General features: G+C 44.3%; 1 protein-coding gene across 2 annotated transcripts in view; it reads right to left on the reverse strand.

The window, feature by feature from the left end:
• LOC111264066 (uncharacterized) overlaps nucleotides 1-14629 on the reverse strand; it is a 165501-nt gene that overhangs the window by 62750 nt on the left and 88122 nt on the right. The window lies entirely within an intron of this gene.

Consider the following 14629-nt stretch of genomic DNA (forward strand, 5'->3'; position numbering starts at 1 on the left):
GATATAAAAGACACTGGGTTGTTTGTGGCGTACTTCCCGTTAGTCAGGTCGTCTATAGATTTTCATCGTCTTTACAGAGGATTAATCGCGCGCAACGCAAACTAACAACCAAGCCCAAAGATTATCGTTATGCGATGTTTACTTATAGATCGGATCACATAAAAAAATGCAATTAGATTAAAAAAAAATAAAATTAATAAGTAAAACCGTAAATTTTATATGTGAGAATATTTGCGAAGGTTTTGGGGTACAGTACGGTGGCAGTATGGGAGGCCGAATGATTGCCATAATAAGTATTAGATCTTGCTGCAGTTGATACAATGGTCGAAGCGGGGGGTTCATTGCTATCAGAGGCGAAGCTGAGATGGTCAGGAGGTCTCTGTGGCGCAGGGCAATAAGTCAAATTTTATACCGACAAAGACGATTTATTGCCGTAAGCACACATTTCTTGCCATGCCTGGTCAACTCTGAGGGCTATTGCTGTTCAGCTAAGTTTCAGGCATAAACAGGCGGTACATGGATGAACGGTTAGACACACGTCGTCACAACCATCACACAGGCCATTGCCATATGAACAAATTCAAGTTGAGCTCAATCACAAGCTCAGGTGAATGAATGAACGAACGAACAAGTAGAGAGGTGTACGACCTCGTTTGTTCTCTAGATTTTAGGGCTGGCTCTAGTTATGACTGCGTCAAGCGCGGGCAGCCACTGAAGACATCGGTAATAAATAGCGCGTATATAGATTTTCAACAAAACTACTTGTGTTATATCATATAGGCTAACTATAAGCATGGCGAGGTCTCATTGTGCACTTATTATGTAATCTACAAGTTAATGTTCGAGAAAGAGGTCCACGTGCCACGGCAAACGATGTGTACGATTCAAGGACCTGCAAATCAGGCTTTATGTAAATATTTTGGCACTACAAAAGACTAATGTACAAAACTCAGTTTCCCTTTTTAGTAATGATGAAAGTTTTCCCTTTCATCATTACTAAAAATACGCTAATTATGTGACATTGGTTTTGCGATGTTCATACGTCTGCAAAGCCCAGTTTGCCAAAAGCTGTACCTAAAACACGATACATCTAACAATTGGGGTATAAATTAAACCTATCTTTTTTGTCCGATTATATTGCTGAGTTTATTGCGTCCTTAGATCTGAAGTCACTGCTATTAGTTTCGGGTACTAAGCTTCACATCGAGCAACTACACCGGTTATACCCTCAGTCTTGAAAGAATGCAATATCCGTATCTATTTTAGCGTATGCGGGAAAACTCTGAAGGGGTAGCGAACCTGGCCAGGACCACAAGGATACGCATTGAACGATAAAACACAACAATTCTCGAAATTCGACTCCTCCCCTCGAGGTCCCTTAGCATTGTTTAGTCTATAGCAATCACTAATATTGACAGATGCACAGAACATGATGCTTCTCGGAGAAAAAGCTATCTCGGTGTGGCCGACATGCAAGGGTACATAGAGCCATTATTATGGGTCAGGTTGCGCAACTGTGATACGCTCAACTGAGGTGGTCAGCGCTGAGCGGCAAGCAAATATGCGCAAGACGACTTTAACATTGTCCATAAGGGACTGAAAGACATGGCCAGCGGTTTAAAATTGCAGTACTATATACACAGTTTAGATATTTGTTATTTTTTTCTATGTTTGCACATTTTCCTCGCAGTTATTTTCCCGTTACAGCTACTCGACAAGGAAACAGACTAATCCCACAATGGGCCAGCAGAAGTGGCCGTCTACAATGAAGACATAGATTGTTACTTTCGGCTGGTAACTACTGCAGTTGTTGATGTGAAATAAAATATTTGAACAATATCGAGCGGCAACAGGAGCCGCGCCAGTGGCATCTGAAGAATCACAAATAACGACTAGGGCAAGGTGGAGAAATAGTTATAGTAAAACCTTGCGCTCTCGATCCCCGTGCTTTCTTACCTCACACGCTCTCGACGCTCCGCTTCTATTTAGGACTTGGTAGCCCCAGCAACACTACCGTTTGCCACTCTATAACCTTGCTAAGCCAGCAGCCGTCGTTTCCCCGGTTTTTCTCGTCCTCTCAACTCGAGTTAACGTTCATGACCACAAGTCGCCCAGAGTTGGACAAAATAAATACATCAATTCCATCAGGATCCGGTAACGACCGCTTCGATCAGGTTGTAGTCCAGCATGCCCGTAAAACTACAGAGATTGAAACAAAGCTAGGAGGTAATGGATGCATTTTAGGCTATAGTTGGCGCCAAGGGTTTACTTGCTTACGAGTTACGGGGTTGTTTGTTGCGTTTTGTGGGGCTTTCACTGTCGTGCCCGTCTTCTTCGTCTACTTCCTTTTCCTTCCTTTGTTCGTCAAGAGCTGAACTGGTGTTCAGCTAGTAGTTTCCACCCGTCTGTCCGTCTCGTTGTGTTGGTGGCCAAGAACGGCAGCAGCGGCGGCTCGTAAACGCGTCTTTACAGGTTCGCCATCTGTAGAGTTGATTTACAGTCGCGATTCATGACAGACAAAAGTAGAGATCGCAGCCTGCCCAGTTCGTCGTCTCTTCCGAATAGCTAAGCGCGACTATGATGATGAGGTGCGACGTAAAAGGACAACACTGGATATAGTCAGAATAGCTGGTCGACCAACTGAGTGTTCCATCTGATATACGCTTCTCGATACTCGAGAACAGAAAGGAACACGCCGTTTGCTTCAGATAGCTACCTTTTAGAATTGCCTTTTAATAGATAACAAATTAATTTTCACATGTGACCAAGATAGTCGATCTATATCTATATATACATTGCCACAAATAATTTGGAACTTCATATGTCAACTTCCTCGCACCTTCTGGCCTAATGATAACTTTGATAAGTTCCGCTAGTACTGTTGACGTGTCGGATGTGTTATTCTCTAAAAAAAAATGTCTGTTTAACGTCAATTGAGCAAACGTTGATTTGGAATGCGCGCCATCACTGCCACTTGTATTGTATGATAGACATGGACAAGTCCCTGGGAAGCCTGTCTGCCCCGTGAGGGTTCCTGACAACTTAGCTGTCTTGGAACGTAACTAGGGCAACGGGGCGAGACAAACGGTACCATACTGCTACCGTTTGATCAACCAAAAATCACCGACATCAGAAATGGACGTATGAATAACAATTCACTCAGGCGTGTCTGCCACACTATAGATCGACTTTAGGCACCTAACCAAGTCAATATTAGCTGTATCGTATCGTTGGGAGCGCCAGCGTCGCTTTCGAAGGCGATCAAGCGTGCAGTGAAGTCAACTTCCTAGTGCAAGCTCACAACGAACTGTGCAAATCGTCGAATCGATGAGGACACTGAGGCCGCGGGCACGTCAGCAGCATTACGAACTTCGTGTTGTTCGCTCCGCAACTCTATCGCGACCCTACGGCAACGTTCGATAATACTTCGCGTGTTGCTGTTGTTGATTCTGCTAACCGTAGCAGCGCCAAAAACTGATCTATTCTTCAGCTGCATCAGGGGCTCCCACATTTTGCAGTGAAGGCTGCCGCGAGGGATATTATCAAGGCACTTAGGACAATTGGACTCACCGTGTGGACCCGTTTGGCACCAACATCACGAGTATCACCGGCTGGCAGCAACTGCCGGCTCCTCCAGCCCTTCGAGGGCTCGGGATGTAAGCTACAACACTTGGATGCAAAGTAATGTACAACGCTCCATTAGATACGACGACTTTGATAGTGCTTTTCTCTCTCGCACTCGCACATTCATCCGTGCTTATTTCTTCTTTATCCTTCTACCTTTTGAGCCAGTGCCTGCGGCCTTAGGCTAACGGCCAACAAGATCATTAACTTCTCATCGATGCAGACAGAAAGGCAGACAGACTTGCTTGTGTCGTTTCGACAACTACGTACGCGTCTAAGTCTAGAATATATCTATATATACATACTTTCAATTTGCTGTCCATTGTGTACACATGCGCACTGGTAGACAGCACAATCAACAAATGCAACAAGCAGTCTACCGTCAGAAGTGGCTGCAATATAGAGCCACTTATCCTGGCAGAGTTGAACAGGTACCTGCATTGCCGGATCATATCCACTGTGCCGACAGAAAAAAAAAAGGTCAAATTCGTACGTATAATACTACGGCTGGCAAGAAACAGTGAGTACCCAGGTTTTGGCACTGTTGCACATTCGCGAAGATTATAATTGTTTCTCAGTGAGATAAACAAAAACGAAAAAGGTAGGGAAAAACGGGTAAAAGCAATCTCCACCCACTACTTCGAAACAGAATTTCTGAATACTTTGCGGGCACACTGTTTCCGTCCGCGAACGAACATAGGCTAGATAACAGACTGCACCCCATGGTGCTCCGTGATTGGACGATATGAGCTCGTTTTGTTGTTTGCCGGAATTTTCTTTTTAGGTGCGTCACAGATTGAAGAAAGCTTAAGGGACTGATCTGGTAACCCCTTGCCCCCCCCCCCCCCACTCTGCAGCAAGATTGCTGCGCTAACCGAAGTTTATTCGAAATCGAGACTATTTCCCTGCGTGCTCTTTCTTCCGGTCGTTGACTACAGTCGGATTATTCCTTGCTCCTTCATTCTCCAATCATATATCCGACGAATCCAAATTAACTGGCTTTTGCGGGTTGACAACCAAGATAGCGTCGGTTTCTCAGTGTTTAGTTAGCAAAACAAGACGACTTGACGAGCTAACGTAAGAGTAGAATCGAAATACTACTCGATGAGAGGCAGCGCAGAGAAAGAACTAGCTAGAAGATCATTAACAGGTATATAAAGGTAAGTACATTAATATCGTTAATGATATCCCCACCCCTCAACCGACCAGCATGCTCTCTCCTCTAACCTACTAACCAGCCTGTTTGCTCGCTCAGACCCACGCGTTACCACCCGATCCTCGTCCCGTTCGCTCCCAGCTAGTATATTCCTACGTCTTCCTCTAAGTTCGCATCTTCCCTAAGTTCCACCCATATTTCTCTACTTGGCTCCAGTCATCGCGCTAGCGCCCACCGGATCGCTGAACCTCGTGCTTGTCGAGATCGCGCACGGGAGTTCGCGGTTTTCGAATGGGAGACTACCGCTGTTAGCATCCATCTATGACACCGACGATGAGGAGCAGCGCGTAGCGGCAGCGCAGCAGTTTTAAACAGACCAGGCAGAAAGAAAGCGGCAGTTCTGTTGGCTCTCTAGTGAGCTTGCAGATTTGTGAAGCTGCGAGCAGGCCGGCAGGCAGGCAGCCAGCCAAACAGTGGAATATATGGGTATAGAGAGATAGTCTACCATTTCGTGAGTACCTGCGTACGCCTGTGCATGTAAGTGTATGTCTGGTTTCGAGCAGTGTATTACATAACCCGGTCGCAACTAAGGCCCCGTAAAGCAAGAGGTAGGTTGGTTGGAGGTGAACTGGGGGGCGGTGCGAGAGGGGTAAAAGAATTGTGGGGGGTAGGTTAAATGTAGCGGCAAAATACGCTACTACTGCTTCTCCCATGGAATTACCATCATTGCTACTACAACCACCATCGCTAGCGCCACCTATTGCGCTGCGTCCGGCAGCGCGCCACAAGACCGATTCCATCTCCCGGCCCCGGCGTTCTCCTAGTAGCGCCACCGACGAGTGCCGCTCGAAAAGTATGTGCTCGTATGGTTATTAATACTGATGCTTCGAAAAGATTGAGGTTCGGGAAAAGAGGAAGGATTCTACCAGTTACGGACTGCTAATAGCGACCAGGGAATCGTTCTCCGTCGCCGCCTACGAAGGCTGGGGCAATCCCCGCTGTAGATATGCTCCTATATGTGTTCAAATCGACATTTCGACTAGTAGCTATTTGGTAGCGCCATTCAACGGGATATCATCTCTATGAGAAACGCCACCCGCAATTTTTCTAACAATACTTCGGTGTAACATAGCAGAGTTACAAACACTAGGTTGTCAAAAAGTTATGAAACGACGGTAGAAACGCTCCGTTTCATTAAAGAGTCACTTCGAACGATAAGGAACCCTCGTAACAAAACATGACACTCAGACGCACATTGTTGATATAGCTACACAGATAGATATGTTTCAGAACATATGTATTGGATGCGAGTAGTATTCCCCATAACCTCTTTCACACACAGTTCTTCCATATGGCCAGGTTGTGAGACTCGGCTGAGAGGCTGAAGCTACTATCTATTGCTGATACCCGCCGTTGTTTTGACTCTAGTTATGGCTACTCTTTTAGTTATACGATGACGATAAGGCTAACCAAGCAGTTTAGATTGCCAAGCTCTCACCCACGGTAGCGAATGTTCTGAATAGCTCCTTCTTATCGGTACGTACGAACATATATTTAGCTGGATCAATCATTCCGGTAGAGTACAGTCGATCTGTGCTAGAACCCGGCAATCTAGCTAGTTCAAATAAAACAGATAACGAATTTTGCGGGGCGACAGAAACTATGGTACGCGGAAGTTGCACTCAGCAGATGTCAAGGAAACGGTATGGAGATGTGAAAATTAAATTTGCCATCAGCGCTTCCGTGTATCATGCTGTGTTTTTTCTTTAGTAAATATAATATAACAATCTTTCATATCTAGTTGCTACACAAGACGTGTAAACTTGAGTAGTGTGAGAGTTTATGAAGAGGGTGTCACAGTTTGACAAAATCGTAGAATGCTTACGTTCTGTGTACCATACGATCAGCAATCTCACTGTTTGTGCAATTCGACAATATCTATCGCCATATAGTTCCTATACAATGTCATTACATCTGCTATCGCGTATTTCAAGACGGCTTCTATTAAAATCAGTATGGTATGATTTACTACAGCGCAGTTAGAACGTAGCTGATGATTGGTTCTGTAAGGGAACCGGTTCGACATTGCACGGAAGCACTCTATGCACGATCAGGGCATGGCCGTAGATCTACAATAATATTTTGAACAATGTTACAACATACTATCTCCATATATACATATAGATCATGTGCATTTGGTAGGCCAAACGCCAGTGTTACTTATTCGGCTTTGTTACGTTGTTGCAATGTAGGCCATGGAAGGCAAACGCATGATAAATTGTTGCAACCTCCAAATCAACTGTGGCAGCAAGATGGAGCGATAGAATGAAGTTCAACGGGAAGCGTCTCGGTACATCTTCCGTGCTTCTGTTCTACTTGGAACGATCGCACAAGACACTCTTTCGTTAGGTAAGCCGCGCTAAATTGACTCTGTCAGGATGCGATCAGGACAGGAGATTCAAATCGAGGGAATGTTAAGTAGAAGCGGGGGAAAACATACTTCGACAGCGGAAGAAAGAGGAAGAGCGCGCGAAAGTAGGATCAATTTGAATTGCATTACATTATAGCACACACCTTCGCTTCGTCTGTGCTGGGACAAAGAAACTCTTTCAGTTGAGCGTGCAGCGAGGCGCAGACTCGAAATATATATGTATGGAACAAATACATAAGTCACTTAGAGACTGTTTCGACACAATGTTTGGTTTATTCTTCGTACACAAGATACTTTTTCATTCAGTAGATGAATGGTATCTACAACAGTTTGAGACGATAGCCTTGCTGGTGCTGGAAGGGTAACCAATGCTTGATTAGGTAAGTTTGTGCATCGCTACGCCCTCGTTGAATACTTTCTTCGTTGATGCTAAACCGCGATTCGGTACGGGTGCTGGGTTCGGGACTCGAACCAACGACCACTCGTATGCCGATGGATGATATTCTTTCGATATCGATACGATTTCTCTTGCGTCTTTTTCTTAAATCAGAGTCAAACAGTAATAGCGCCGTCATCTCAGTGACATCTTGCTTGCCGAACGGTAGCGCTGCTCTGCTTCAAGCCAGCGAACAAGGTAGATACATCGAACAGATATTGTTATGCATTTATGCCGTCAGCGGAGCGTGAATCCGAAATAGGAACAACTGTTGTTGGCTGAGTTCGACGCCTTCGTTTGTCCAGATACATACATACATACATACATGTATGTATGTATGTATGTATGTGTTCATAAAGCGACCACGGCACGGTTAGATATAAGATAGATACAGGCGAATGAACAGCTATGCAGAGGACAAGGAAAAGAACACTTCCATATCCATTTAGAATTTGGCATTTAGCTTCTTCATGCTCTAAAGGACGACCGACGACGAAAAAGCCGTGACATATGTGGATATCCTATAACCAGCCAAACGGATAGATTGATGAGCGTATTTTTAGTTGTATACATAATGCTTTGATACCTTGAGCCCAACGAGCCTATAATCATAACAAAAAAGTCCTGGCTGACAAAAATGTTATAAAGTTACTATTTACTTTGAATTACTTCTGTCACGTTTTCATAGTATGATCTTCCAATTTCTATTATTATTATTATTATTATTATTGTCGTTTTGTATTTTGTGATTTAAATCTGTCTATTGTTTCTATTATCTGCTACTGTTCATTGTGGCTCTGTAGCCAACAGCTGAACTTCGCAAGTTCTTCACACGCTCAATACAGCGTGCCCCGGCCATGCGTCTGACACTGAGAACTAACTTTCCTCATGCTGGAAAGTAGTTTGTTAAACGATAGAATTTCCCTGTGCCTGTGTTACACATATGTCGGTGCAGGCAAACTATAATGCTATTGCTATATTCCTGCAGTCCTCGCTCGTATGTCTGTTTCCAATAAGGATATTCGTCTGAGAGACCTTTTCGTCAGTCGACATTGACCGGTTGTAGACATGGCCTGAGCACTTGGGCAGTATGGTACGCTAGCTTACCATGAAGCAGGGCCGGTATTAAAGGTATTACTTAGTAGTAAAATTGGCTGACTTTCGTAGTAGCGCGCTGTTTCTTATTTAGCGACATGTTATGCTGCGGTCATGCGATGACATGACGGCACGAAGAAGTCATCAAGTTCGAACGAATGGAGCAACAAACGTTAAACAGTGTTATTGTTGTTGTTGTTGTTGCTGCTGCTGCTGCTTTCAGCACGGCGCGGTGTGAACACTACGGATAGTGTTTGGTTCTACTTCACAATGTTTATAACTCGGAGATTAGCCGCCGCCGTCGCCACTGCGGCACCGCCGTTACAGCATAATACCGCGGAGCCTACTGGCCGGCCATTCGGACTTGATCGGCTAATGATACGGCCTAGGGTGCTTCTCGCTTGAGTAGTTTGCCGTTACCAGGACACAAAGCAGCACAAGCTCTAGACCTGAACACAACGAGAAAAAAACAGCTACCACCATACACTAGTGTTACTATTCCTACTACAACGATGGCCTCTCCCACTGGCGTAGGCTCAACGAGGAATACCCATGACTGAATCAAGCTTATTGTAAAATTCGCAACGGAATAAAATCATCATTCTGGCCTAAGAGCTGTAACGCATGAAAAACCAGACGAGGATTTTCTTTGGGATCCATTTCAGCGGCGGCTGTGATCAAGATTGTAAGGATAAGCACTAAAACCGATTAGTTGGTTCATATGCAATTAGTCCCTAATCAGCCTGAGCAGCTTTCCTATCGACAATGAAACATGCAGTAATAAACACGAACACACAAAAAGGTGCTCACTAGATAATAATTCTATACTCCTAGGCGCTGGAAAAAAAGGACTAGTAATAATGATAGGCCACTATTGCTGCGGTGCCCTACTATGAAGCTCTTATATAACTATGTTCGTTTTATCGTTATCGTTTATGATTCATATGATAAGATACTTGGGGGTGGTACTTGCGCTCAGACCGGGATAACTATTACTGTCTAATTATTTAAACAGGTGATAGGTTTTTCTGGGTTAGGCTCATTTTATGTCCAGTCCATATGTATATATTGTACGCGGCAGCCGCTTCTGCCCTCGATTACCAGAGAAACTATAATGGAGACGTCAAGGATTAGCGAAATCCAAACGAACGAGTTTCGCCTTTGCCGCTCTCTCGCAGATGCCTAGTTTCATCTAGCAAATAATGCCGACTTGCCAGTTTTGGCGTTGGTTTAAAAAAGCGGATCAGATTGTACATTACACGGCCACGAACCCCGCGCGGGAAATTGAAACTAAATCGTAAATCGATCAGGCTTGACTTTGCTGTTGACACATCAAATAGTCGCTTGAATAGAGAATATAGATCAGTCGCAGCTACCGAAATCGCCTCGATGGCTTCTGTTCATCTAAATACTACGTCCATTACTTCAAATCAGAGCATTAAGATGAAATCAATTCTTCAAGAAGATATCCGATTCCTGTACATCACTTATTTGGGCTGTTCTAGCATTTTAGATTATCCCAATACATATATATTATTATTATTATTAATAATGAAACTAGACTTGATCGGATAAGGTCAACAATCGAGATGAGTCTTCGAAACGATCTCAACCAACATACGCCTGAACTCTTAGTACGAAGCGATACAACAGGAGATCCAACATTATGGTTAGTGATGGAAATTATCGACATAGAAGGTTGACTCATTCTGATTGTATTACATGATCTCGGAAGAGCAGGATGCCACTGAGAAGGACAAAACCTGTTGGACGAATCAGTCATTGTACGATATACGTCCTTTAGACACACGCTGCCGACAGAGTACGTTAAAAAACTGACGTAGAAGGTTCGGCCTTTGTAAAAGGATGCATTCGGTAGTGCAAGTCATACGCGTGAAAGCATCTATTATTTAGCCTACGTTTCTATTGGACCCAGAAAATGTACTCGTCTTTACGATTTGTAACCTTCGCACTCTGGTGACAAATAGTCAGAGCATCGGCGAAAAAAGGTAACTTGCGAACGTAAACACACATCTCCCATACTGGGCTGCGCGTTTGCGGTATGTAAATTGCGATCAGAGTATAAGAGCTAGCCCTGCAGCAGTAAGAACTGTCGGCTGTGATAGCCCATCTGATACCGTATCGAGCATTGATGGAACGGTATCAGTGGATAGCACTCGTGCAAGAGGTCTGTAGGTAAGGAAATACTGTATACGATGGTAGTTGATCGGGATTTCGTTGTTAGTGTCGACAAGTCGTCGATTCAAAGCCACACTCACTCGTAGACATTCATTTATAGAGAAAAACATATGGATTCATTCATATTGTGTTGGTCAGATATAAATGAATGCACTCTGACAGCAATAAGATCGGATTTCCCTCTCTAACCATACTCGAAGGGCCGGGGGTCGCAGGTAGCAGGTAGACTAAGCATCGTTCACCACTCATCATCACCATACCTATTGGAACTAACCATCAAATCTAGTCGGTATGGATATTATTACTACGGATGGGCACGTATACAGACTTCCTTTCCTACCACTGGAGAGTCTTATGTTCGTTTTATCGGATGTGAACTTCTCCGTACTTTGCCACCGCAACAGCAACAACAACAACAATCCAGTTGTATCGTTGTTTCTGCTACGGCTGCAGGCACAGGTCGATCCGTTCTGTGCTTTGTGTGTTCGTGTGCTGAAACATGCGAAGATGCCGGCAGGAGCGGGACTAGAAACGAGAAGTCGAAGTGCCTATTGCTGGCGCTATTTGTGCCGTCGATTCTGCCTGCTGCGACGGCTGTAGCAAATTCTCTATCTTTCGTCATTTGATTGACAGATGAGTGACAATTTTCGAGTTTTAGAAAATCGTCTCGTAAAATGAGGTCTCGTCGATGATGATGATGATGATCAAGAAGATTTTTTGCGCTTTGAGCCACAGCCATTGACATAGTCATCATGACAGTTTGTAGTCGATTTTTTTCGTGGCTGAAAGGACGATCGCAGTAGAGTTGTAGCGAACCCGAAATCCCGGAGACACTAGTCACTGGCGTGAGTGCTGCCACGACCCGGCCGGGCTGTTTATTGTGCAAGTCTACTCGCTGTAACAGAAGCTAAATCTAGTGTTGTTCCTTTGTTATGTGAGAACGGGGAGCCATTGGTGGTCGAATGATCGGCACCGTCTGTGACGCTATTGCAGTTCGGTGTTTCCTCATATACTTGATACCTCACATGAGGCTAAAACCTCATAGGCTGGGTGTGCATGTGTGTATAGTTGTTCATATCCTTTCGCCTCTCATGATTCAATCGAGATTGTGCAAGGTAAATGGTTGTTCTCCCTTGTCATTAGGAGACAAGTACTTCCTTCGGGAAGAAGTCGCGCACAGACACAAACACTAAACGCTCAAATAGAGCGTGGGGGAAGAGAGAAATCAGGCTATGAGAGCTAGTTTCTTTAAACTGATGACGCTTCAGACACGTCTGTCAGCGCTTGGGCGCATTTCACGCTAAACAGACAATCGCAGCGACGGTCGGTGGCAGCCGCGATGGTTAATTGTAGTCAATTTTGATTCATCATAGAGCACCTTGTTGGATTTTTGACTTTGGCAACAACCGATCACGTCGAACGTACTCCTGTTACTGCATTTCGACAATATGCGTCCATGCAAAAAAAAAAACTCATGTTTTTGCTGTCCCTTGACGTCCTCCTCAACTTTGTCTATCTGTGTCGCTTTATATACTGTTGCTGCAAGTAAGCTTAGCTCGCATCTATTGGAGAAACTTGAATCAGGTAGATCGTCTTGCCATGGCCGAGCATGCTTTGAGCCCTAATTGATGGTGATCGGGTACGAGTTGTTATTCTGTGAATTTGTTTACAAAGACTAGCCAGATATGGAATAACTGTGCGAGTGCAACGTGCCAGCTCTGTAGATAACTAACTCCACATTAGGATCTATAGAACTTTTTTTGTCAACCAAATGCAGCTTCGAGTTGCCAAGTAACGCCGATTATAACGAGGAAAGCAGATCTTAGAAGGCAAGAAAACAAATAGAAAAACGCGTCATTTGGTACATTTCTGTGCATGGACAGCGATGGGAAGAAGTCAAGCGATGTAAAGGGAAAGGAAATCGTAATGTCCGGGAACGTAAACCCGCTGGGCAAATAGGTGCTAAAAGCGGACAAATATAGTTGTACTTAAACTAGTCGTGATAACTCATCGCACATGTACCGTACACGTCTTCTACAATATGTTCTTTAGCACGTCTGAAACCCAGGTAAAAGGTGAACACGAACATCGATGCACACTCACATATGTAATGAGCTGTACATGTGTGTGAGCATGTCTATTCGCAAAGCAGAGCAGGCCGAGGAAAAAGGCAAAACGTTGAACGAGATATCAAGAACAGGACGATGAAAACGGGTAACAGGGGCCGAATAGAGAAAGAAAAGAGTCGACGAAGTGAGTATCAAGAGTAAGTACATGGACAATAGAAAATCCATGTTTAATGTCGGGGCTTCGGCTCGTATAGAACAGTTGGGTTGGAAAGGCAGTCGGCAGACTCGAGCCCTCCCATTCGCATTGACCGGCATAGACCAGCAACAGCAGCAGCAACGGCGAGTGAGGGTGGCTCAGAGGGGGCAGAAACTCATAAAGAGGTTTTACAACCTTAATCGTAAAATTTCACTTATAATACCATTTCTTCTCTTATCTCTCGCTAGCAGTGCGTTAGCAGTTGGCGGATAGTGGGGGCGCCTGTTTCAGCCGTCCTCGCAAACCTGAGCCGATTCCACTGCCCCTTTCCGATCTCAAGCAAGGCAATGCATGCCGTTCCTGTCCCAGCCGCCACCGCTTTGGCAGGAGGATCTCCAATCACCCACCTTTCTGCAGAGAACGAACGGAGCAGCTTGTCCACTTTTTGTCAAGCCTTGAATCTTTTTGGCAAACGCCGCCTTAACATAGTGACAAACTCGTACAGACTATAGATAACTTGACAAATACACAAGGAATCAATCTGCGTTTCAAGGAAACGATATCTTAACTAAACATGGTCTTGTAAGTACAATATGGTAATTGCTGGTTATTACTTGCATACATTTGCGATACAATCGACTGTAAACATGCGTACGCGATCTGGTCAGGCATTAAGGGTGACGAAAAGCAAATGGGCATGTTAACATAAATGAAACATTGGGAACAGAAATATGAGATACACTTAAGGACCAGTGAAGCCGTATCTGATTGGTAATCTGGCATAGCTTTATGTGTTTCCATACACCCATTGTTGGTGGGGCAGTTTCTAACTGTTTCCCTTTACTAAACAAGTATATTCCAATAGTTGTACACTGCGCTAAGTAGCTCTCAGGTTATCATGATAACCGCGCCGATACCAATTAGCAAATAAAATCGACGATGATGACGTTAAATACACTTAGTTATGACAGGCCTGCGGAGGAGAGGATTTCCGATCGGTATTTGTTGTTATCGATGTTGAGCTTAACTCTGTGATAACGATAGTGTTGATGAGCGGGAAATGAGAAAAAATAATGTCGATTTTCATTGATTGTGTTCATCACGAAAAAATCAATCAAAAATCACTTGAGTCTATCTTTCGATGACATCGAGAAGGGGCCAATGGGGGAAGGTCAGTCAAGTCGTCCGTGGTTTTTTTTGTCTAGCCCTTTTCGGTGCCTATCATACTCCACCTATTTTGATCTAGCGCATATCTGACTTAACCAAAAAAAATAATAAAATAGGGGAAAATACTTTTTCGTTGTTTTTCTGTTGATTGCTTGCTTCGTCGTACGGTCAGTGAACGGGATGTGAGTAGGGCTCAACGTCGATTTCACCCTGTAAACTGAATATTGATTGATCTGTTGATCAAAAGTCTAGCGAA

Source organism: Varroa jacobsoni, unplaced genomic scaffold (assembly GCF_002532875.2).
Source record: "Varroa jacobsoni isolate VJ856 unplaced genomic scaffold, vjacob_1.0 scaffold_815, whole genome shotgun sequence".
In the NCBI taxonomy this organism is placed as follows: Eukaryota; Metazoa; Arthropoda; class Arachnida; order Mesostigmata; family Varroidae; genus Varroa; species Varroa jacobsoni.